Raw genomic sequence first — 24,151 nt, forward strand, 5'->3', positions numbered from 1 at the left:
CTGTTTGCCCCCGGCATTCACACACTCCACTAGTCGAGTGTGGACACCCATGCACACTCTGGCACAAAGGTCTTTATCAGCATCAATTTCCTGGCAAGCCTCCCGTATGAACTGAATCATGGCATCAACAGAACGTGGCTTGCGTGCGAAAACCCTGTCTTTTACACATCCCCAGAAAAAGAAGTCCATGGGGGTGAGATCCGGCGAACGTTTGCGCTTGCGAACCTTCGCTTCAAAATCCATTTGCGCTCCTCGTCCGTTGAATTACCAGCCATCGTTAAATTTCCACTTCACCTGCAAATAATAGATGTATTACAGAAAAAATTACGAAAAGAAAAATATTTAAAATGGTAATAATGATTTTAATGAATTAAATGAATTCTAGTATTAAATGAATCCTAGCACCACTATTATAATACTGGTATAATCCTTACTGTATACCTACTTGTGCAGCCCCCTGTATATATATATATGTATATAGCAGCAACGAAGTCTGGAAAGGGTGGAAATGCGAATGGTTCGGTGGATGTGCGGAGTATCGTTGAGAGAGAGGAAGACAAATGATGAATTGCGAAAGATGATGGGAATAGAGCCTGTGATTCATGCTGTGAAGAGGAACAGGTTGAGATGGTTTGGTCATGTGTTGAGGAAGGATGAAAGTGACTGGTTGAGAAGAGTGATGGAAATGAATGTGGAAGGAAGTAGAGGATGGGGAAGACCGAGAAAGACTTGGCTGAAGATGGTGGAAGAAGAAATGCGGGCAAGGGGGTTAACAAGGGGAGATGCAGAAAATAGGTCAAAATGGAGAAGATTGTCATGAGGACCGCAAGGCTAACCCCCGCTCTAGCAGGGAAAATGGCCTTAAAATGCATGTTGTTGTTGTTGTTGTGTATATATTGTTGCGGATATGGGATTTGGCCTCCATCCATATCCGCTTGTAAATATTCCCCTATTTCCCCAATACTCCCCAACTATCCCCAATCCCCCATTCCCTAGTCCCATTATCTGTAAACAACACTCTGTAGCCCCGACCTTACCCTTTTTCCCCCATTAAATGTCGTACCCAGGTTCACCGCATCTCACGTAGACAACTATAGGACATCTTGCTAGTTATTCTTAGTCTATGTCAGCTAAGGACTCGTTTCCATTAATTCTGACTCTTCGTTGCACCAGAATGTGATTGTATGGCACCGTTAGAAAGTTTAGGACCTCCCAATACCTCCCCGCAGCTCTTCCTCATGCTACAACCACAACAACAACAACAGCGGCGGCGGCGCGGGGAGTGTGCGTCCTCACTCCGGCTTGGTTAGCCGCCATTGAACATGTGCTCCGACGGGGTTACCGTGCAGGGGCTCACTGTCAGCTCCTCGTCAAGGGCGGAGCCCGGTAACCCCCCGCACCCAATAAGAAGCGGCGGACCGATTCCATCTGGGGCGGAGCTAATGAGCCGAGGGCGTGTCACTCCCCGCTGGGCATGCGCAGGAAGACGGAGGTGACGTCAGATGCGCCTCAGCTTGGAGAAGAAAGGACGCCACCTCCTAGCGCTGAGAAATACCTCCCCGCCTCTCTGGACCGGACCGGGTCGATTCTGCCTCTGAGCCAAGGTGCACCTTGAGCTGTCGACTGCCTGCCCTCCCCTGCCATCAATCCCCGTGTAAGTCAGTCTTGTCCCGTTTGTCTGTGGTCTGTCGGGAATAAGATAAGACTGTGTCTAAGTGCCCATCTTGCTGTGCTTTACCTCTTGCCGTGTAATCTAACCGTTCTGCATAACCAATATTATATCCTCCTCCGGAGGTCTTGAGAACTGTACCCCTTGTGTCGTTGCCTTAATCCCAGCCGTTGTGTCCTTTCCTTCATTGATTTAGCATAGCGCGATTCGGCCAACGTTCGAGTGTAATCGGGTAAACTGTGCGAACACGGCGGCCATTCCGCTCAGTCAAGCAACATCTAAGTCGTGTCCGTAACAATTGGTTGTCAGGAGTTGGATTCGGACCTGGGACTAAATTTGTTAGGCCCAAATTTTGGAACACCAATTGTACTATTAGAGTAACAATTGGTGTCGGGAAGTGGGATTGGACCCGGAGCGCGCTTCACGCGCTCGAAATTATTAACGGCGAAATTTGATTTTGTTTTACAAAAATAAAAACCCGAATTTTGAAAGTCGCGCTATGGCAGATCAAGACGGCTGGGTTCCGGTAGAGGAGAGTGAGGCAGGGTCGATCCAGGACCAAATTGAGGGACATGAGGAGAGCGAAGCAGTGAGGGTGGCAGGGTCGCAAAATGGCGTCCTCGCGCACGAGGTGGCGGGCGCGCAAAATGGCGCCTCGCACATAGCTACGGCGGCCGCACCCGCTGCACAAGTGGGAGGGATGGCCCAAATGCAGGCCCTCATGGAGCAATTTATGGCGCAAATGCAGGCGTCCCTCAAACTGCAGAGTGAGCAATTGGGGGTAATGGGGAACCGGATGGATGCTCAGGGTGAGCGATTGGAGGGCCAAATGGGGGTAATGAAGGACGAAGCGAGGGGTACCGGTGAGGGGTTAGACAATGGGATAAAAGAGGTAAAGAATGGGTTAATGGGGGTAGAAAACAGAATGGCCGCTCAAGAGAATCAAATGGAAGGGATGCAAAAGGGGTTAGAGGGGTTAGAAAACAGTATGGAAGGCAAATTGTGGGACATGAGGGACCAAGCGGAAAGGGAAGTTAAACAAATGGGGCAGCAGATAGAGGGGGTCAGAATGGGGGTAGAAACTAAACTGGATGCTCACAGGGAGGAAATGGAGCAGATGAGGGTGGCATCTGGGCAGGAGATGCAAGTGATGGGAGAAGAGATCAGAAGAGGGGTGAGTGAGGAGGTCGGAGGAGTGCGTGAGGAGGTGAGGCACTGTAAGGAGCACATGGAGAAGGAGGTGAGAAAGGGGACTGTAAAATTGCAAGGGGGCATAGAGGACCTGACGCAGGAGGTGGAGCAGCTGACGGTGGGACAGACGGAGTTAGTGGAGCAGGTTCAAAGGAACACTGCGGTATTAGGAGGGTTAAAAGCGACACAAAACGACATAAAAAACGACTTGATAGCGACAAAGAGGCAATGTCAGATGGTACGTGAGGGACTGACAACGAGGTTGGACGAGGTGGCAGAGGTAATGGAGACGAAGGACCGGCAGGTGAGGATGCACATGGAAACGGTCAAGGTAGCCTTGGAGGACGAGCTTGAGGAGACGTACCGGGAAATAAAAGAGGTGAAGCAGAAATTAGAAGAAGTGGAAGAAGGGGTGAGCGAAATTAAGAAGCGACGGAGAGGGGATAAGAAAGAGATAAAAGAGGAGATAAAAGAATTGGTCCAAAGTCTGTGTTCGGATCGTGATGATGTGCTCATTAACCGGATGAGGGATTCGCAGGTGATGGAGGAGAAGCGAAGAGGAAGAGGACCCGGTGTAAGTGGTGACCAATATGGTCGTGCGTATGATGCGCCAGGTGATTTAATGAGCTTGGGGGTCGAGATGGACCCGGGTGTTCATGAGAGGCCGTTGGTGAAGTGTGCGACAGGTCTGGTGTGCGAAAAAGGAGGTGTGCGAGAAAGTCCGACTCTGGGGTGTGTGAGGAAAAAGTGCGTGCCAAGGAGTGAGGGTGCTGGCGAGAGTGAGTCGGTCGTAGCGCGTGTGCGAGGGAGCACATGGAAGCGCGGTGTGGTAAGTGTTACAGAGGGTGTGATGGGAGAGTGTGCGCAAGAGTGTGCGCGAGAAAGGTGTGTGACGGACAGGTGCATGGGGAAAGAGTGCGCTGTCAAAGGCAAGGAAGAATGCACGCCTGTGGTGAGTGTTACAGAGGGTGTGACGGGAGAGTGTGCGCAAGAGTGTGCGCGAGAAAGGTGTGTAACGGACAGGTGCATGAGGAAAGAGTGCGCTGTCGGGAGTAAGGGTGAGTGCGTTGTCAAGAGTGGAGGTGAGAGTAGTAAGAGTGACACGGAGCGTGAGTTGGTTGTGACAGGTGAGAAAGGAAGCACACCTGGAATGGTAGAGCGTGTGTGGGAATGCACGCTGGAATTGGTAGTGAGGCACGTGGTTGGGTGTGCGAGTGAGAGCACACCTGTGATTGTCACAGAGGAGGTGACCGAGGAGCAGGCGCGAAGAGGTGTGTTGGTGAGGTGTGCGAGCGACGAATGTGTGCCAAGGTGTTCGGTGGTCAGGTGTGTGACCAAGTCGGTGAGCGGAATGAGTGTACCGAGGTGTGTAAGAAAAGGTACGACGAGGAGCATGGAAACAGCGGGATGTATGAGCAAGAAAGGGGTAGCGTATGCATGTAAGCATCCAGGTAAAGCATCGACGGTAACCGGGTTAGAGGTTAGAACGACTTATAGCCGAATCGGGCCCTCGGTGCGTGCCGGGCTTCACGTGCCGCGAGAACCAGCGGGGATCCGAGCCACGGCGGGTTCGAAAGGACCGCCATACGCGATCCACGCTGGGCCTCGCTTTGAACGGCCGCGTCCGTGCTCCACTAGGCGGAGCGGGCAGCCCGATAGGAAGGGTCGTCATGGCGACCACTTTTTGTTGAGACGTGCCGGCAGGTCGAGATCAGGACATTGGATGGCTCCACGCCAAGGTGGTGCGTGGGGTCTCGGGCCGGGTAAACCTCCTTCCCTGCACCGAATGCGGGACGTATCCAGCCGCTGGCACCAAACAACCCGCATTCATGGCTTGGCTGTACGAAGCCGAGCTTTAGAAGTTAATTGGCGCACCGAGAGGCATTAGTGAGTAGACTGTGTGATGAGGTTAGTGTTTTGGCCCCGAAATTAGAGAAAAACAAAATTTGATGATTGGCAAAGGATTGGCAGTAATGATTGGCAGACGATGAGTAGTGATTGGCAAATTTTTGATTTGTTGAAATTTGATGTGCAAAATTGGTAGTGGGAGATCCCGATGTGGTGGGATGGCAACTCTGTCATCCCTCACAAAAGTGGGGCAAATGCGCAATAGTTAATGGGGTGTATGGCAGTGAAAACTAGCCCGGGTGGGTTCGGTTATATTGTGTGTAGGGACCTAGAAGATGACATTAGGTAACGTTAAGGTTTAGATAGTGACTGATACCTGTAGTGGGGACGCAGGTAGATTAGAGGGGATGATAATGACGAGGGAGCGCAATAGTTTAAAGGGACGACTGGGAAGCGCAAGTTTCAGAGGGGAGTAGTTAGATGAGATGATGCTGTGTGGGAACTGGACAGGTGTGTGGAGCAGTGTGGAGCAGTGTATGAGTAGTGAGTGTTGTGGATCAGCGTGAATGCGCTTGGGGAGAGAAGGGTGCAGGTGGCACCAGGTGTGAGAGCACAGGTGTGCAAGTACAGGTGTGTGGAATACATGGAGCAGAGAATGAGTGGTGTGGAGAGAGTTGGAGTAAGTGGTACGGAGTGGTGTGCATGGTGCGAAGGTGTGGATGGGGGAAGAGTGGACCCCTTTCACGAGTACCCGGGGCGGGTAGTGTAAGTGTTAGGTAGAGGGTATAGGTAAATTGTGGTTGGATATTGGCATTTGTGGTGCGGTTGCAGAATGGTATTGTGGATGGGTGCATTAGTGTTGTGGAAATGGCTGGGCGAGTAGCCTGTTAGTGTGTGTAGTTGGTTTGGGCACTCCACCACTGTGAGGATGTCGGCCAGGTGAGGCCGCAGGTGGGCTCTGGGAGCCGTTAGTGTCAGTGGGTGCCTGAGGATCCCGGGTGTGGATCGGGCAGCCCGTGCCAGAGAGGGCACTGAAGGGGTGAGAGGGCGAGAGGGCCTTCCCCAGTTAGTTAGGTTAGGGTGAGGAGCAGGTAAGCTCGGGTGGCAACTACAGTGGTGGAGGTGTGCAGGTGGGTAGACCTGCTGGGAGAGCTACACGTCACAGCCCGGAAATTGTGCGAGAGCACCGAGTGTTGAATCGGGGGAGTGAGACCCCAAATTGAGAGGCACCACAGTTTGGTCAATGGGAATTGGTTTTTAGAACCCATAGTGTAAGTTGGCCAATGGTTTGGCAGGAGAAAGACCCCGGGTAATGTAAAGTTGTTAAAGTCATTTAGGAAATAGTTAGGATTGATGAACCTGTCGCACCATACGCAGCCACTTACCTGTGGTGATGATGATGACTCCACACCTGTGTTTTCTTTGTTCTGTGTGCAGGAAATGAGAATTGCTGTGTGGATTTGTGAGACCCATCACGACGTGGATGAGACATTGGGGTGATTCCATCTCTCCCTCCTTAGGAGGGACTGATGATGAATTGGTGATGGCAAATTTTGCTGTTGAGTTGGAGATGGCAAATTGTGATGAGAGTTGGAAATGGCAAATTTGATTGGTTAGGAGGGAGAGAAGACGAATTTGGTTTATGGGAGGAACGGGGAAGACAGTAGGGACGTTTGTTGATTTGTAAAGTAGATGTTTATGGGTAGTGTTGTGTTTTGTGGATACAGTAAGGGGTAAGGGAGGGGCAATGTAGGTTACCTGGTGGGGGTGGGGGCGTACGGTAGGAACGTACCTGTCTCACCTGGTTCCCATGTGCCCCCAGTGTGCATTACCTTATATTGCGTGCACTTTTGCGCCCTTACCACCTTACTCACTTGTCTTCTTTTTTTGTCTCCCACCTCCGAGGATCTGGCTTTGGGGCAGAGAGAGAGGAAAGAGAGGTGCTGGCTCCGCAGTTGTGGGCCTGTACTTTCGCTGCTTGCTGCCTGGATCGATACACCATATGGACCGCAATTTTTGTGGCCGCCCACCATGGACCGCAGTTCTCTTGCGGGCAAGCACCACCCGTTGATGGACCTATGGGTCAACGTGGCACCTATGCCATACAGGTGAACCACTTTTAGTTGGCCCCCTGACACCACAATACAGAAATGGACGCGGTTGGCGCCTTTCTTTATTTTTGAAAGAAGCCAGAAGGCCAAGTGCACTTCAGGAAGGCAAGACCAGCGGCAGAACATCGGCCGGCTGCGACACCACCGGTGACGTTGAACACTTTATTGGTGCACCGGATGGTGCTGACTGTACATGATGGGGTGGTGCTTTTGGTGCTTGGATGGGGTGCTCTGCACATTATTAAAGGCCGTAGGGCCACAGGGCACTCGTGGGTTGGTGTATCGATGCTGGCATGCGTGCTCTCTCTATGCATAACATCTGCATGTGTTCCTCCAAAAACAGGTCCTGGATCGTAGTGTAAATATCAGTGTAGTCTTGTGTAAATAATGTTCCCTACCAGCTGTATGTTTAGTTTGAGGATTCTTTCCGCGATTCGGTTATCTTGTGGGTGTGTTTCTGTGAGGAGAAGGGTGCAACGTCGCAGGGGGACATATTTACTCATTTGTGAACATCTGTAAAACTGTCGCACTCAGGGTTGAGTTAATAGTAGAGGGAACTACATCTGAGTGCCACACTAACGTAGGTAAAAATTTATCGGGTCGGGACGCCCCGAGGTAGAGAAGGGTGCAATGTTGCGGATATGGGATTTGGCCTCCATCCATATCCGCTTGTAAATATTCCCCTATTTCCCCAATACTCCCCAACTATCCCCAATCCCCCATTCCCTAGTCCCATTATCTGTAAACAACACTCTGTAGCCCCGACCTTCCCCTTTTTCCCCCATTAAATGTCGTACCCAGGTTCACCGCATCTCACGTAGGCAACTATAGGACATCTTGCTAGTTATTCTTAGCCTATGTCAGTTAAGGACTCGTTTCCATTAATTCTGACTCTTCGTTGCACCAGAATGTGATTGTATGGCACCGTTAGAAAGTTTAGGACCTCCCAATACCTCCCCGCAGCTCTTCCTCATGCTACAACCACAACAACAACAACAGCGGCGGCGGCGCGGGGAGTGTGCGTCCTCACTCCGGCTTGGTTAGCCGCCATTGAACATGTGCTCCGACGGGGTTACCGCGCAGGGGCTCACTGTCAGCTCCTCGTCAAGGGCGGAGCCCGGTAACCCCCCGCACCCAATAAGAAGCGGCGGACCGATTCCATCTGGGGCGGAGCTAACGAGCCGAGGGCGTGTCACTCCCCGCTGGGCATGCGCAGGAAGACGGAGGTGACGTCAGATGCGCCTCAGCTTGGAGAAGAAAGGACGCCACCTCCTAGCGCTGAGAAATACCTCCCCGCCTCTCTGGACCGGACCGGGTCGATTCTGCCCCTGAGCCAAGGTGCACCTTGAGCTGTCGACTGCCTGCCCTCCCCTGCCATCAATCCCCGTGTAAGTCAGTCTTGTCCCGTTTGTCTGTGGTCTGTCGGGAATAAGATAAGACTGTGTCTAAGTGCCCATCTTGCTGTGCTTTACCTCTTGCCGTGTAATCTAACCGTTCTGCATAACCAATATTATATCCTCCTCCGGAGGTCTTGAGAACTGTACCCCTTGTGTCGTTGCCTTAATCCCAGCCGTTGTGTCCTTTCCTTCATTGATTTAGCATAGCGCGATTCGGCCAACGTTCGAGTGTAATCGGGTAAACTGTGCGAACACGGCGGCCATTCCGCTCGGTCAAGCAACATCTAAGTCGTGTCCGTAACAATATATATTGTTATGTCTGGGCGTAGAGCAAAATGTAGAGCAGAGTAGATCTGAGTAGGTAACATGCTTCGAGATGTCGCGATAAGGAACACTTCCTGTAATAAGTCCATGTTTAGGCGTTTTGTCGGTTAAGGTGTATAATTGTGAATCTACCAGGAGATTCGAGTGTTAAGTAGTTAGGGGTTAAAGATAACGCCCCTGTGAGTCCAACCTGGTCATCAAACCTTTGTCCATTATGGCACTGCAGACCACATAGACACTTAGTTAGGTCCCTAGCGCAACATTAAATAATTCCCTTCCCTGACAGTGACTTTGGAAGAAAATGGACAGGAAACCAGGCCAGGACACCGCCGATGATGGCCACCACCGCTACACCTCCGGCGGCCTAGGAACATCGAGTAGCACGAGCTATTACCACGCTACGGGCCTGTGATTGGTCAGCGTGCTAGGCGCGAACCTCCAGCCAATGAGTGCGGGAGGCGCGAAGCTGAAAGGTTCGGTGGAAGTCGCTGGTTGGTAGCGCGCCAAGGCTGACGTCACCGCGGCAAGGTGATAAAAAGGACGCACTTGGCTCAGAGAGAGAGAGAGAGAGAGAGAGAGAGAGAGAGAGAGAGAGAGAGAAAGAGAGAGAGAGAGAGAGAGAGAGAGAGAGAGAGAGAGAGAGAGAGAGAGAGAGAGAGAGAGAGAGAGAGAGAAGAAAGAGAGAGAGAAAGAGAAAGAGAAAGAGAAAGAGAACAAGAGAACATCCGGTCTTGTTTGCGCAGCACGTCCTCTTGCACGTCCAGGTCTTGCTCGAGTTTTTGGGTTCTTCGCTAGCCTGCATTGGACGCGTGGTGCTTGGAGCGGTGCTCGATGCTTCTGGAGCCTGAAGTGGTGCACGGACCTCGTGGGCGGTCGACGAGGGGCCTGGAGTGGGCGTTGGCTGGGGCCTTCGCGGTGCTGTAGTGCGGGAGCGAGGGACCTCGTGGTGTGCGGCGGGGCTTGGAGCCAAGTGGGGACAAGACGACGGGACAGATAAGCTCACACCACAATTCACAATTACACTACGTGTTCTTTTCGTTAATTCATCCCCTTGTCCTGTTGTTGAGTCTGGTGTGCGGGATCCCGATTAGGATATTTATTATCGGTGCGCATTTTCCTGTCCTGCCTTTTTCATTTGAATAAATCCTTTTATTATTTTTGTACATATACCTGAACGCAGTTTTCCTGGGTGTTTGGTTTTAATAGATAAGGCTGCGGGGCTCTTGCCGTTTCCCTCCATTCTGCACGCTTAGATTTTGGAATCCGCTATTGAGCTTCCGCCTCGGGAGTTAAAGCCTCGTAATCGGCAATCCGCAACTCTGCTGTTAATTGGAGTTGCGCGACATTTGGTGTCAGGAGTGTAGGATTCGAACCCGTCGGACAAATTTTTTTGTCCGCGGCGAGACATTGACACGGTCGGGCGTACATTGCGCCCGACGTTCGAACGCAAAATTTTTATCGGCGAGGCGGAGGAATTTAATAGTCAATTGGGCATACGGAGCGCGATATCGCGTCTTCGTCAAATTTAAATTGTGTTTTTGGAATTGAAATAAATACGCGCGCGGGGAACGACCTTCCGAAAAGCGGATGTCGGAGGTCGACGAAATGGAGGTGCGTAGCGAGGCTTCTGTCAGTGTAGGGAGTGAGCCGGAAATAGGGGGATTTGAATTAGAGGTGAGCCTTGGAACCTCCCCCGTCCCGAGCACCAACTTACCCCCCTCCCCTACCGGGGAGTCGGGAGCAGTAGGAGCGGCCCCGATAACCGACCAGATTTTGGGTCAATTGCTTCGGGAAATGCAGGAAATTCGGGGAATGAATGACAAAATGGATGCTTGGAGTGAGCGGATGGAAAATAAAATGGGGGAAATGAGGGCCGATAGTGAGCAAATGGAAAGCAAAATGGAGTCCCAAAGGAATGAATTGAGGGAAGGAATGAAGGAATGAGTGGAGTTTGAAGGAACAAACTACTAAATTGAGTGAAGGACGAACGAATGGTGCCACCAGGGCACAGGAGAAGCCAAAGGTGGCAGGGTTTGAATCTGAACGGGGGGAAGGCAAATTGGGAATTGCACCGGGAATGGCAAAATTGGGAATTGCAGTGGGAACGGCATGTGTAGAGGTGAATGGGGAATGCCTGCAGGGAATGGCATTTGGGGCATGTGTAGAGGTGAACGTGGAGTGCCCACAGGTAAATGGGGAAGACCTGATTGTGGAATGTGAGAATTGTAATGGGGAATGTTTCCCACCTGGTGGCCTGGTTGTTTATCGGGACCGGGTGGATGCCACAACACCTCAACCGGGGGATGAATTTGAAATGGTGCAGCACCAGGGTGGTGGTGCGGAGCAAGAGGGGGTAGAATTATTGGGGGTCCGAGTAATGGAGCCGGACCGGGTATTTATTGGAGATATTGATGAAAGCCTGGCGGGGCCAGAAATAATTTGTTATGATGATGATGATGTACATGATGTGATTCAGCGGCTGGGGACCTGGGACAGTCCCATCGAGGTAGGGTTTGACCAGGCCCAAAGGAGCCTGGGTAATGAGGTGAGTCGGTCCGAGGAGGTGGTTGTGGTGACCGTGGGTACCCTCACCGTGCAACTACGATTTGGCAACGGAGGCTCCAAAATTGGACAACCAGTTGGGGGAGTGTGTTGGCCACATTCTGCCACATTCTGCTGGATTTGGGCACATTCACACATTTGGCCACATTCTGCTGGATTTGGACCTTGGAGGATCGGGAGATAGAGCCTCCGAAGATTTGGTCCCCATAGGGAATGTGGACCAGCTGCAGGGAGGGGCAGAACAACCTGTGGGAGTTGTTACCTGCAGCTGCGGTTTGGCGGTGGGAATAAAAATTGTTAAAGGAGAAAGAAATTTATACTTAAATGGGAATGTGATTTGGAGCAGCCTTGGTTGGAGTTGGTCCCCGGGCTGCGGGATTTGGACCAGGAGAGGTCAATGGTGATGGCCTCGGGGAAAAGTTGCCCCTTTGTAAATTTGGGGATGCCAGCCAGCTGGGGGGCTGAGCTGGTGGGATTTGGACGTGGGGTCCAGCCATGGGGGGCGTGGTATTACCTGGGCCCCACGGGGGGTCTGGTGGAGTGTGGTGTCCCTTGTCCATCAGGGCACCGGCCGGGCGAGTGGCTCGGGCCGACAGGGTCACCGGACCCTGGTGGGGGTTAAGACCTTCAGGGGGTCCGAGGTGGTTTCTCAAGCCTGGGATGGCAGATTTTGAGGACGACTAGGGGGAGGTGTTGTGGGTCGCGCTTTGGTGGTGGCACCGCGGACGGCTAACATGGGCCTGATGTAGTGACCACCCGGGCATGCGACCTGACACCCTCTCCCTGAGACTTTGGGACAGCCAGCATGTGGTGACCTGACATGTTGTGTTGGTCTATGGACGCGGGTCAAACCGAATTGACAGGGATGGAGATAGCCTGCCGGACAACCATTGGGGCATCTGTGGAACGTGATGGTGTGAGAGTGACCTTCCACAGATGTTCCGTTATGATTTATGGACTCTCGGTTTGGGATGAGAGCCATGGGGGATGTGAATCAGGAGATGTGTAACGAGCCGAGCATATGGGCCATGCTCGGCTGGCATGTGTATGGCAAAGCATCTTTCTTTGGTTGAGATTGGTGAAATGTGAAAAATGTTTGGCATGGGTAATCTGTGGATTAGATGCAAATTTAAGGGTGAATTTTGTGAAGAGAAATAGTGGACATTGTTTAGTGACGCCATTATTGATCCAGGTGTGGTAGACCAAAGTGTTGGAGGCTGTGATAAAATTGACAGGGTAGCAGGACACAGCCTTCGACTGGTTATGGGGGCGACTGCGCCAATATTTGGGACGCGAAGTCATGGGTGTAGTTGAGGGTCAATGTGGTGCTGTGCGTGTCCGAGGGGTGTGGACCATGTCTTCTGGGTGAGTCTCCTGGTGAAGCATGGCTGTCGACTGGACCTTGGTGTGGTCAAGTGTGGGTGAGCACTGGGGGGCTGCAGTTCTTGTGAGTGGTCGGACTGGGGGATGATGTGGAGGTGCAGGGGACGTGGCTGTAGGGATGCCACGCACTGCGACCGTGTCCCCCAGGGCCGAGGTTGTGTGTGTGTAGTCGGACTGGGGGATGATGGGAGGTGCAGGGGACGTGGTTGTCGGGATGCCACGCACTGCGACCGTGCCCCCAAGGGCCGAGGTTGTGTGTGCGGTAGTGTGTGCTGTGGCAGCAAGTGCTCACCACATTGGCCAGCTGGGGCTGGTGCAGCTGTGTTCCTCGCAGGGGGGCCGAAGGATGGATGGTGGGTCGCACCCTTATGGACACTCATGGGCCATGTTGGCGTTTTGACTGCTCACCTCGTCCCGATGACCCTTGCACGGTAGAGGTGCAGAGCTGTCCTGGCCACTGGTAGTTGTGTAGTGATGATCACCGTTGGATGCGGATCCACATATCTGCCAGTATAGTGGGGACAAAAGTGAAATTCGGAAGAATTTGGGGAGGCCCAATGTGAAATTTTGGGATTGTGAAGGGTGGATTGCGCTTTGGACCCGACCAATCTGCAACTACCTGCACTTAAGGTGAGTGTTTTGAGGTGTACTGTCCCAGGCATCAGGACTTGCTTTGGAAATTTGGGACATGTAATTTGGAGTTGGGAGGTGGGTGAGAGTGATGACATGGCCGGTGAGGGGATGGAATGGGGGCCACACAGTGTCTTGTGGGTGGCGTATGTTTTTGTGTTGTGGTTGTGTGTTTTGATGTGGTCGTGAGAGTGGAAACTGACAGTGAGTGATGATTATTGGAGATAATGAGGGGTGATTATTGTGCTTTTGGAAATGTGTATTGGTGAAATCTGAACTGGGGGATTTCACATGTGGCAGGCCATGGCAAAACTTTTGTAACACCTTTTACACCATCTATGGAGTTGTGTTGAGAATTGAATGGCAGCGGGGAGGAAGTGTGTTTTGGGTCTTGTGGGTGGGGAAGGTGTGTGTGTCCGCAGGTACGGATCAAGCTCTGAGGAGCGATGCCTGCGGCCCCCCTCTGCGGCAATTACCCCTGGCAGCCGGTGGTAACTGGAAATTGGAGCTCGTCGGTGGAGGGTCTGGTTGGGCGCCGCGGGGTGAGGAAGTCCCCCGGTGACCCGTGTTGCTGCACTGGAGCAGGAGCCGCGGAGGAGCCTGGTGTGTGTGGAGACCCTCACTGGCAAGGTAACGGTGGAAAGGGGCTGTTGGGCTGCCATGGGCCAAGAGGTAAAGGGGGGGGGGGGGCAATGAACTTGTAAGTCGGTGGACTTGTTTTTGGGACTGCGGGCACCACAGCCTGGAGCGCCCCCACCATCTTTTTGTGCGGTACCTCCCCGCTGCCTAGTTGAGGAATGCACACACATGATATGACATCAATGCCATGGTCCTGCAGGGGGGTGCATTGAAATAAGCGCTTTGTTGATTTTGAAATGCCTTGATGACTTATGGAATGGGTATGAGTGGATAAAGGGGTTTGTGTTGAATGAATGTGGGCGAAATCCACCGAGCCTTGTCACTCACCTGCAACATCTGGACAGGGCCTGTGGAAATTTAGGGGGGTGCATTGGGATGGCCCCGCAGGTAAGGTTGTGTCTTGTGGCATCTACCGGGGGACGCGGTCTGTAGACCTGGGTATGTAAAAATGTTTATAGAGTTTTGGAATTTTCGGAGGAAGTGGCTAAGTTTGTGGTTAAGTTAGTGTTGCGTGTTGTTTGTTTCCTCCCTCCGCAGGAGCAATGAAGACCACTTTAAATATTTGATTGCATGATGGTTAAGGGGTTTAGCATGTTAAGGAAGTGAAGGTAGGTAGTCCGACTCACTTCCCACAGCCCTCCTGATTTATTTCATAGGCTAAGTAAGTGTGAGACAGTAAGTGTTAAGGCTGGAATGGTAGTGCCTGCAGTGAACCGAGCAGGAGCTACGGTTCCAGGTGGGGGGCTGTGTTATGTCTGGGAGTAGAGCAAAATATAGAGCAGAGTAGATCTGAGTAGGTAACATGCTTCGAGATGTCGCGAGAAGGAACACTTCCTGTAATAAGTCTATGTTTAGGCGTTTTGTCAGTTAAGGTGTATAATTGTGAATCTACCAGGAGATTCGAGTGTTTTTTTTTTGTTTTTTGGGGGTTTTTTTTGTGTACTGAATCGAGGCTCGTGAAAGAGCTAACATTTATTTCACAAACAAATCAACCAGACAAACAAAATATACAAAAAGAGGGAGCGGAAGACAAGATGGGGAGAGAAGGGGAAGCACACAACCACAACATTTGAGAGCAGGGAGAAGTGTGGGAGGGAGAGGGCTTGGGGGGAGGAGGCATGGGAAGTGGGGGGGGGGGGGGGTATAAAACACAAGGGGACCGAAATTAGCGGGGGTAGAAAAGATCAAGGTTTTGGATGGGGGAGGATAAGAAATGGTGGTGAACAGCTGTTTTAAAGACCTGGAGGGTGGAGTGGGATTGAAGAGAGTGAGGGAGTTTGTTCCAGAGGCGGGAGAAAAGAGGAATGAAGGAGTGAAGGTGAGCAGAAAGTCTTGATTTTGGCAGTTTAACCATAAGAGGGTTGCATTCTGAACGGTTGCAGGCAGATCTTGTGCGACCTGTAGTAATATTTGGGGGACAGAGCCCAGAGAGAGCTGGGGGGGCAAGGCCAGAGAGGAGTCGGTAGAAGACGGAAAGACCACCAACCTGCCTGCGGTGAGTGAGTGAAAGGCCCTTGGAGTTAGCTTCATCGTGGGAGATTCCAATGATTCTGAACGCTTTGGTTTCAACAGCGTGAAGACGAGCTAGGTGTGAGGCAGGAGTACCAGACCAGAGGGGAGAGCAGTATTCCATAGAGCTGCGGATGAAAGCCTTGTATGTGGTGAGGAGCTCAGGTGTGCCAAGGAAGGACTTCGTACGACGGAGGATGCCCAGTCGGCGACTGGCTTTGGAGGCCAGATTTGAAATGTGGTTTTCCCAGGAAAGATCATGGCAAATAGTGAGACCCAAAAGCTTGAGTGACAGAACTTCTTGGAGAGGATTATTCAGAAAGTGGATGGGAGGGTTGTCCAGTCGGTCTTTTCGGAGAGACATCGTAAGAGTGTGAGATTTATCAGGATTGAAAGACATGTTCCATTTGTTTGCCCAGTCTGTGATTTTGTCCAGGTCTGCAGAGAGTGAGGAGGCTGCAGACTGCCGATCTGAGGGATGAGGAATGGAGCAACAGAGAGTAGAGTCGTCAGCAAAGAGATAGAGAGGATTTTCAAGAGAGTCAGAGAGATCATTGATGAAGACCAGAAAAAGCACAGGCCCCAGAACACTACCTTGGGGAACTCCAGCCTGAACAGGAAGAGGAGATGAGAGAAACCCATTCAGGGCCACACGTTGACTACGACCAGAGAGGAAGTCCGCTAGCCATGCGTGGAGATTTCCATGGATACCAAATGAGGAGAGTTTGGTGAGCAGAGCAGGGTGCCAGACCGTATCGAAGGCACGTGAAATGTCAAGGGAGACAGTTCTAATTTCCTGTTTGGCGTTGAGGACCTCCATCCATTGTTGAGAAAGCAGAAGCAGCATGTCCAGAGTAGAATGACCAGGTCTGAAACCAAATTGATGATCAGAGATCAAGCCATTGGAGAAGAGGAAAGATTTCATATCTGAAGCAATGTTGGATTCCATGACTTTGCTGATAATTGGGAGAAGGCTGATTGGTCTGTAGTTGCTAGGATCTGTTTGTGCACCTTTTTTGTGCAAAGCGGTGATGTTGGCTGATTTCCAAGCAGATGGCAGATGACCTTGAGCAAAAGAGAGGGTGAAGAGAACAGAAAGAGGGAGTGAAAGAGCGGAAGAACATGATTTTAAGACCCGTGGGCTGATGCCATCAGAACCAGTTGCAGAATCAGTCGAGGGTTGACAGAAACTTTTCCACCTTGTCAGGAGGAAAGGACACAGAGTCCATATGACTTGATGCATATCCTAAGTATGACGTCATAGGTCACGTGACATGGCGGCCATATTGGATTTAATTATTATAATTAGGGGACCATAGGTACCCTTTTGAAATTGCTAGATTATTATTATTCTGATTCCATGAAATTTGTTGGCGACCTACAGGTCACACCTGGTCATCAAATCTTTGTCCATTATGGCACTGCAGACCACATAGACACTTAGTTAGGTCCCAGCGCAACATTAAATAATTCCTTTCCCTGACAGTGACTTTGGAAGGAAACGGACAGGAAACCAGGCCAGGACACCGCCAATGATGGCCGCCGCCGCTACACCTCCGGTGGCCTGTTAAGTAGTTAGGGATTAAAGATAACGCCCCTGGGAGTCCAACCTGGTCATCAAACCTTTGTCCATTATGGCACTGCAGACCACAGAGACACTTAGTTAGGTCCCAGCGCAACATTAAATAATTCCTTTCCCTGACAGTGACTTTGGAAGAAAACGGACAGGAAACCAGGCCAGGACACCGCCAATGATGGCCGCCGCCGCTACACCTCCGGTGGCCTGTTAAGTAGTTAGGGATTAAAGATAACGCCCCTGGGAGTCCAACCTGGTCATCAAACCTTTGTGCATTATGGCACTGCAGACCACATAGACACTTAGTTAGGTCCCAGCGCAACATTAAATAATTCCTTTCCCTGACAGTGACTTTGGAAGAAAACGGACAGGAAACCAGGCCAGGACACCGCCAATTATGGCCTCCGGTGGCCGAGGAACATCGAGTAGCACGAGCTATTACCACACTATGGGCCTGTGATTGGTCAGCGTGCTAGGCGCGAACCTCCAGCCAACGAGTGCGGGAGGCGCGAAGCTGGAAGGTTCGGTGGAAGTCGCTGGTTGGTAGTGCGCCAAGGCTGACGTCACCGTGGCAAGTTGATAAAAAGGACGCGCTTGAGTGAGTGAGAGTGAGAGAGAGAGAAAGAGAAAGAGAAAGAGAAAGAGAAAGAGAGAGAGAGAGAGAGAGAGAGAGAGAGAGAGAGAGAGAGAAAGAAAAAGAAAACAAAAAAAAAACGAACGTACACGAGAAAGAACACATCCGGTTCTTGTTTGCGCAGCACGTCCAGCTCTTGCTCGAGTTTTTGGGTTCTTCACTAGCCTGCATTGGACGCGTGGTGCTTGGAGCGGTGCTCGGTGCTTCTGGAGCCTGAAGTGGTGCACGGACCTCGTGGGCGGTCGACGAGGGGCCTGGAGTGGACGTTGGCTGGGGCCTTCGCGGTGCGGGAGCGAAGGACCTCGTGGTGTGTGGTGGGGCTTGGAGCCAAGTGGGGACAAGACGACGGGACAGATAAGCTCACACCACAATTCACAATTACACTACGTGTTATTTTCGTTAATTCATCCCTTGTCCTGTTGTTGAGTCTGGTGTACGGGATGCTGATTAGGATATTTATTATCGGCGCGCATTTTCCTGTCCAGCCTTTTTCATTTGAATAAATCCTTATATTAATTTTGTACATATACCTGAACGCAGTTTTCCTGGGTGTTTGGTTTTAATAGATAAGGCTGCGGGGCTCTTGCCGTTTCCCTCCATTCCGCGTGCTTAGATTTTGGAATCCGCTATTGAGCTTCCGCCTCGGGAGTTAAAGCCTCGTAATCGGCAATCCACAACTCTGATGTTAATTGGAGTTGCGTGACGTTATTATATATATATATATATATATATATATATATATATATATATATATATATATATATATATATATATATATATATATATATATATATATAGATATATATAGATATATATATATATATAGATAGATATATATTGTTGCGGTTTTTAGAACCCTCCACTTTGTAAATATTTGTAATAATCCCTTATAAATAATCCCCTGTAAATATTCCCATTTTTGTGTAAAGGTCAAAGGTCGCACCCTAGTTCGGTCATATTGCAACACGTAGAACACCATAGGATCTTCTTTAGTTATTTCATTAGTATGTGTTTCAGGTAAGGATCTGTTCCCAATAGTTTGACTCTGCGTTGCATTAATCAAATAACCTAGGCCTCTCCTCAAATTCCCATCCTATTCATTTTGCGGCTTTACCCTCTCCAAATTGTATTACGCGCCTCTGCCAGCCGCAGCCGCCTCAGCGTTCGCTGCCTTTTGGTTGTTCGCCGCCAGCCGCCATAAGCCACGCGGCCGAGTTGGAGAAGAAGGGGGAGGAGCGCCAGGAATGAGGTGTGGCCCATCAACGCACCATCAAGGGGCGGACCGGTGAGCCCTCACGACCAATCAGGGCCGAGGCAAGCTCACCGATGGGCGTATCCAAAAGGCAAGCGGCTTAATACGCGAGTGGCCAATATATGCGGCCGCGTGGGACTACTTGAAGAGATGTGCCTGGGAGAACGACTTCAGCAGATGAGTGAGAGGACCAGATGAGAGACGAGTCGTGTGACAGAGAGTGGTGAAGGAGTCCTTGCTTGCCGTTTTCACGAACTGTCGGAGGCACGCAACTGGTTGAAGGCGAAGGAGTCAAACTATTACGTATGCAGCACCCAGTCTCCCCCCGTCTCCCCCCCCCCCCCCCCCCCCCCGCGATATAATTGTCCGGTCGAGTTCAACGACACTTAGAGCTGTTTGCCGGGTTTCGCCTCGAACCCGGAGCGTGGACCGGAGCGTGAGGTCGGAGCCGGACCTCGACGCCTACCAGCTGCCTGGACCTTTCTCTTCCTTCCCACCACCACCACCTTTTCGTGTAAGTGTGTTTGTTCTGTCCTGGGCGTGTTAATTAAGAGTGTTTAAGGATTGCCCTGTGTCCTTTTATTTCCTTCTTCTGTATATTCTTGCCCTTTCGTTTCCTCTTGAGTTCTTGTATAATAAATCATATTTGTTCTTCCTTCACCCATCTGATTTCTTCTCATCCGATCGCTTTCGTCCTGTCCTCAATTGAATATACGTGGCACGATTTGGCCAACGCTCGGAATCGGGTTAGTCTTCTTGCTAATGGCTCGGACCTCGGATTGCTAAAACCGCTCGGCAATTTCCATCTTGTCCGGGGCCGAGCAGGGAATTATATCCCTGCTTTGCGGAGGGATTGGCAAAGGTATCTGAGAACCCATTGACCAATCACCCTGGCCAATCTCACCCCGCAAAGGGGCGTGTAATTTCCAGGACTGGGGGAAAATCGGCCGGTGTAAAAGACAAGGGGTTTAACCCCCCCCCCCCTTGGTAAGGGGAGCGCCGACCCCCGGTCCGCAACAATATATATATATTGTTACGGTTCTCTACGCTGCCCTTAATCCCCTTATCAAGGGGGGATGAATCCCCTTTTCTTTCTGGGCTTGGCGGAACCGAAGCTTATTACGTCCCTCTCGGACAAACGTGGAGTAGGGTTTCGGGACTACTTCTCGCTCGTACCTAATTCCCTGCGCTGCCCTGGGAGCGAGGAAACAAGCCTCGCATGAACCACGTGTGATGTGAGTACGCCGAGCGGATTGCGGACACGTGGTCCGCGCAGCCTTAATTAGTGGAACCCGATTGGAGCGATCTTATTCGTGCCATGCTTCGTCAAATGAGGAAACCACAGGAACGGTCGAATCAGGAAGAAAGGAAGAACAAATGGTTTAATTATTTCCCACATGTATATACAAGGTTGAAGGACATAGAGACACAGAGTAGCCTTAAGCAGTCTTAACTTATCCCTTGGACAACAGGCCCATCTCACACTCACACAGGGAATTGCAGATGGGTAGATGCTCCCCAACGTGTCCACATCGTCATCCAGAGACGGCCTCCGTCCGGCTCTCCACGGTCCCCGGCACGTCCTGCGAAGATGGTGGCAGGCGAAGGCAGGGACTCGTAGCGCGTCTTCCGAACAGAGCAGATGATGGGGCGGAACGGCAAAGGGCGGACTTTAGCGCGGCTGGCGGTTACTCAGCCGTTCTCACTCGCGCGTCTCAAATGCGCGGTATTCCATTCTAAGCGCGTCTGGCTGCGCCCGCGTATCTGTACCGTTCTCGTGCAAGTGCGTGAAGTTCATCAAGTTCATCAATTCTCCCGCGCTAGTCCTTTTTCTTTCTCTCTCGCAGCAAGTCCTGTCGAGGGCGCAGCAGGTTTTATAGCTACGCCCCCCGAACCTTCTGGAACTCAATCGAACCCTCTCACCACGCCCTGTGACGCAACGCCGCCGTCACCACCTCCGAGCTCTGATTGGCGGCTCGTGCTTACCGTCGGCGCTTCCGCCGCTCCACCCTCGACTCCACCCCGACCTTCCTCGGCCTGCCTCGTGTTAACTTGCCCAATGATCAACCAACGTTTAGCAAAATGGATTAAGCCTACGGATGTAGAATGATCGGTAGAAGTAGGGCCTATTCTCCTGGCTCTACTCAACGCAGAACTAACATAGGAAAAGGACTAAGCTTACAAATACTAAGACATAACTATACTATCGCGAGGCTACATGTTGCTTGTGTGACTAACTATGGGGGCAAACTTTAACCTTTATTAGGCTCACTTTACAGACTCAAAACCGCAACAATATATATACAGGGTGAGTCAAAAGTAGCACCCGATTTCTGTTTATATTCTTACTAATTATGACTTACTAATTCCACACGCGAAATTTGCATTTATGTTCATTTAAATTATACAATGGACTACAAAATGTAAGTGCTTCATGATATTTGTTATATTATATCACCTTTATCTATCTTTGTTGAAATGAAGATCAAATAGCTGTATGTTGAAATATGTTGAAAAAGTCAAAACTTTACATGGGGTGTACTTACTTTTTCACGTGACTGTACATATGCTGGGCTGATTAGAAAATTTGACTATAACCAATTTAAAGCCCTCTTTGCACGCGGGTAAATTTATTTTGGCAAACAGGACAAGAGGACGACGGGTAGGCACCGCTAGTAGTATGTAAAACAATGTTCCAGTGCAACTATCTGGGACACCCCATCAGTGTTTGTACTCACCAATGCAAGTCGGGGCCAAATCGTCCCCATTCTTCCCTGCTGCCCGAATTCGTCAGGGCAGTGCTGTCATGGTCAGAGTGCTGATCGGTCCTCATGGACCGACCCTTTCCCTCTTCTCTCTCTCTCTCTCTCTCTCTCTCTCTCTCTCTCTCTCTCTCTCTCTCTCTCTCTCTCTCTCTGTCTCTGTCTCTGTCTCTGTCTCTCTGTCTCTGTCTCTGTCTCTCTCTCTCTCTCTCTCTCTCTCTCTCTCTCTCTTTCTCTTTCTTTCTCTTTCTTTCTCTCTTTCTCTTGACATGCTGAGACATTTCGGAGACATGCTGAATGGAGAAGGTGGATCAGACTCGGCAACGGTTGCTCGAGTGAGATGTGCATGGAAGAAGTTTCGGGAATTGAGTGGCGTGCTGATGATGAGGGGAGTGTCGTTGAAGCTGAAGGGAAAGGTGTATGCTGCATGTGTGAGAAGTGTTATGATTTATGGGAGCGAGACATGGGTAATGAACGTAGAGCAGCAACGAAGGTTGGAAAGGGTGGAAATGCGAATGGTTCGATGGATGTGCAGAGTATCGTTGAGAGAGAGGAAGACAAATGTTGAATTGCGAAAGATGATGGGAATAGAGCCTGTGATTGATGCTGTGAAGAGGAACAGGTTGAGATGGTTTGGTCATGTGTTGAGGAAAGATGAAAGTGACTGGTTGAGAAGAGTGATGGAAATGAATGTAGAAGGAAGTAGAAGACGGGGAAGACCGAGAAAGACTTGGCTAAAGATGGTGGAAGAAGAAATGCGGGCAAGGAGGTTAACAAGGAGAGATGCAGAAAATAGGGCAAAATGGAGAAGATTGTCATGGGGACCGCAAGGCTAACCCCCGCTCTAGCAGGGAAAATGGCCTTTTAAAATGCATGTTGTTGTTGTTGTTGTCTCTTTCTCTCTTTCTCTCTTTCTCTCTTTCTCTCTTTCTCTCTTTCTCTCTTTCTCTCTCGCTCTTTCTTTTGTTCTCTCATCCTGGATGTGGGTGATCTCTGGGTTGCTCCTGCGAGATTGATTGGCTGTCTCCGTGCCACAGGCTTGGTCGAGAAAACTGTCGGGGCTAAACAAGAACAACAACAAGTACACATACATTCAAAGTACACCGCCCCATGCCAAATAATTAAATATGCTGCAGCGCGGCATTGCCGGGGCGCCTCCGGCGCCCGGCAATACCGCAGTGCAGCTCATTGAGGCTGCATTGGGAGGGAGAGGTGTACACTAATTGATTGATTAATTGTATAATTAAAATCAATAAAAGATTATCACAAAATATTTTCATAATCAATTGGCTAATCGCATAACTAAACCACTAGTGCTTCATCCGAAGATGTATCTTTTAGAAATTTAATTAAATAAGTCATGTATAAAAAATTAAATAATTAATTGATTACTCAATAAATAATTAATCGATTAATCAATAAATAATTAATAGATGAAATGATTAATCAATAAATCAAAAATATCCTTGATAGCCACATCACTTGGTCACTCATGTCCAAATATTAGCTTCCCAGCTCAAAAGGTGCCTGAGATATTGGCCAAATGAGAAAGAAAATAAATAAATGATTAATAATGAAAATAAATAAATAATAATCATTAAAAAATTAAATTATTAATCAATTTGGTCAGAGAACACATAAACTACCACTATTTCATCAGAATCTGTAACTTAAAAAAAAAAAAATTTTTTGTCATTAATCGAATAATTAAATAATTAATCGATTCATTGATTAATTAATAAATCAAAAATATCCTTTGCAGCCAAATCACCTGGTCATTGGCATGTCCAAATATCAGCTTCCTAACTCAAAAGGTGCCTGAGTTAATGGTCAGAAGAGAAAGGAAATTTGATTAATTAAATAAGTACTTAATTAATTGCTAATAATTAAATAACTCCTCAATTTATTGATTAATCAAAAAAAAAAATACCGTTTTTGACAAAGGACTTGCTCACTCTTGTGCCGAAATTTCAGCTTCCTAGCTCAAAGGATGGCTGAGATATCGTCCGGACAAACAAACAAGAAAGCAAGAAAACAAACAAACAAACAAGAAACCAGAGTGAAAACTGAGTACTCCCTTTCAGCGTGCGTCACTGCCGAGCCCCCTTTGGTGCCCGGCAATGACGATTTGCAATGCCTGGAGATGGCATAGGAAAGGAGCGGTGTACAACAAACAAACAACCAGAGTGAAAATTGAGTACTCTCTTTCAGCGTGCGGCACTGCCGAGCCCCCTTCGGTGCCCGGCAATGACGATTTGCAATGCCTGGAGATGGCATAGGAAAGGAGCGGTGTACAACAATAACAATGTTATAGTTCCCACTCAATAAGTCCTCACGTGAGCTTCATTATACAAGTATGCAGTAAATGTTTTGAAAGTGCCTTTGTGCATTTATCACACATCTTAAATCTCTTTTGTAATTAGTCTTTTAAGTTTAATTTTAATGATTGGAGGCCATCATTATATTCTGTAAGCAAATCAAAATGACCTGGCCCCCATTGGTCCATACCATCTTCCCTTTTTCACTTTACTTTTGCGGGGTTCCGTTTATTACAAACATTATGGGTTGGGCCGGGTGGGAGGTAAGAAGGGATAGATCAGTGTGTACAGGAAGGGAGTGGGAGAATGTGATTAACCTCAGCGTTGCCCAGGTAAAAAAAGAAAT

At 49.8% G+C, this 24,151-nt stretch overlaps 1 protein-coding gene across 2 annotated transcripts in view; it reads left to right on the forward strand.

Moving 5' to 3' along the window:
- Positions 1–24,151, forward strand: part of LOC137426700 (cytochrome P450 3A9) — a 179,243-nt gene that overhangs the window by 106,172 nt on the left and 48,920 nt on the right. The gene's annotated exons all lie outside the window — the stretch shown is intronic.

The sequence above is a fragment of the Myxine glutinosa genome, chromosome 5 (assembly GCF_964187855.1).
Source record: "Myxine glutinosa chromosome 5, kmMyxGlut1.1, whole genome shotgun sequence".
NCBI lineage: Eukaryota > Metazoa > Chordata > Myxini > Myxiniformes > Myxinidae > Myxine > Myxine glutinosa.